The sequence below is a fragment of the Rhinolophus hipposideros genome (genome assembly GCF_964194185.1).
Source record: "Rhinolophus hipposideros genome assembly, chromosome: X".
Classification (NCBI taxonomy): domain Eukaryota; kingdom Metazoa; phylum Chordata; class Mammalia; order Chiroptera; family Rhinolophidae; genus Rhinolophus; species Rhinolophus hipposideros.
The window spans coordinates 124,711,534-124,713,920 of record NC_138046.1 but is presented as its reverse complement, the minus strand read 5'-3'; positions in this window follow the sequence as shown (position 1 = coordinate 124,713,920).

Sequence of the window (2,387 nt, the reverse complement as noted above, 5' to 3'; positions counted from 1 at the left end):
TAGATCAACAGTGATGCGTAATCATGAGTTAGGGGTTCAGGGTCGTGGGCTGTGGTGATGGGTCAGTTCTTATGCAAGCTTCAGCAGTCTGGTTCACTCAGTTCCCAGTGACATTCTGTCTGGGTCTATGTGACAGGCCAGACGTCCTTGAACAGCGGAGGTCTGTAAGACCTCTTGGGGTTGTGAGTCAGTGACATTTTCTTACGAGCAGAAAGGAAAGAACAGAGCTGTACATTTCACACTTAAGAGGCTACCTTCTTCCAGCATCTTAAGCAGAATACACCTTCGAAAGCTGCTTTACAGGTGGGCTACAGATCCCCAGGACATGACTACCTCCCATGCAGCTACGACTTGTAAGACAGGCTGCTTCATAGTTGTAACTAAGAACTAAATTCTAACATATCTAGTCTGCTAGGATCTGCCTATGACCGTCTGCTCCAGGTCTGTCCATGCAATATGTCAGCTAAGGGGAGGTTGGGGGGAACCCACTTAACTCCCTAACTTCTACACCTCCATAACAAAGCTGGTGTGTGCGGCTTGACAACCAAAACATTCAACAACTTCTTTTCCCCTCATGAATGTCACTCCTACTATGACCAAGAGAAGGAGATGGATAACGTACAAAAATGTTAACTTGCCTTGAGCCCTATGAAATAGACAAGAGCCCTCAAGGAGAGCTGAAACGTGCCCACTGTCTCATCTGAATCGACAGGGCAGGGCGTGGGGGAGAGCCACTCCTTACTCTAGCAAGTGCAGGCCAGGAAAAACTGTTTCCCCTCTCCCTTGTAGGTTCTGTAATCAGACACCCCTGTAATAATACACAGATGAGGGGGTGGGGGGTGGGTGATGAGGGTAAAGGGGATCAAATATATGGTGATGGAAGGAGAACTGACTCTGGGTTGTGATCACACAATGGGATTTATAGACGATGTAATACACAATTGTACACCTGAAACCTATGTAACTTTACTAACAATTGTCACCCCAATAAAATTAATTAAAAAAAATAATACACAGATGAACAGGAGAAAAACAAACAAGAGTTTAATAATATGTATCCCTTCTGTATACATGGGAGAGACCCAGGAAAACAGAGTAACTCCCCCAAATGGCCCAAGCCATCACCTTCAATACCCTCTCCAGCTAAAGACAGAGGAAAATGTTAGATGATGGGGGAGGTGATGGGGGAGTCAGGTATGGGAGGGACCAGGAAAAGCACAGTGAACAGGGGTCAGGTTGTTAATGCAGATTTAAGTCTTGTCTTCTCCATCGATAAGCATTTCTAGAGACGTACAGTCATCCTTCCCTTCCTGGCACAGAGGGAGAAACCCTTACAATGGAGATTTCCCATAGAAACAAAAATATCCCTCCCCAAAGGGTACCATTTACTCCGGGTTTCAGAGTCTTTCCTGCATCTACTATTTCTTAAAAAATAACCAGCTCTGACAATATGCCCAAGAGGCATATTGGGGGGTGGCCAATTCAGCTCCCGTTCAAAAGTTAACCAAGGCTGGATTCTAGTCATGAGGTAGCCATGGTGGTAGTGATACCAGCCTCCTACGATTGTTACAGTAATTACACAGCAACTAGCACATGCCATGGTACTCAGTACAGTACTATTAGAGTTATTTTCAGTAACTCACGAGTCTAGTAAACATGGGTTTTTAAAAGCCATCCAGTCGTGTTTGGAAGGACACCTGGTGGGAGAAAAGAATGAGATGTGACTTGAAGCAAGGGTTCGTTTTTTATCCCCCGCAGTGCAATCCCTTAAACAGTGCCACTGATGAACTAACTATATGTCTGTTATTAAAGGGGTCAGTGGTTTTATCTATTGATTTTCAACCACAGTGACTGCAGGCTCTCGGTCCTGTCCACAGCTCCTTTTGAATGAATTGCTATGGAGCCTCTTGTTTTGATTCTCTGAATACTGTTGATTGGACCAGTGGAGGTAATCTGACCGAAGGGGAGTGGAAAGCCTGGACCCTTCAGATGTGCTCTGGTGTGGAGGGAAGAAACTGGAGAGTGATATGCTCCTCTCAGAGATCTCAACTAGATGATAACTACAAAATGAGGTCGGAAAGAGTGGGAGCTGAATCTGCCAAAATGCAGGAGGATGAGGAAGGAGAAAGGGAACCCAGAGGGATGGTGGCAGGAGAGACTAAGAAAAAGCTCAGACTTAGGAGTTAGCAGCAGATGTGAGGTGGAGAGAAGGAGGAAGGATGGGGGGAAGACAAAGGAGCTGGAAAGCAGAGAAGAAAGGCGCGAGATGGAAGAGTAAGGGCTGGCAGTCTAAATCTCAAAGGAGGAGTAGATGTCCATGAAGTTACCCAGGGACCACCTGAGATCTTCTTGTCCGTAAAAACCTTGAAAGTAAATGCTCCTCTGGG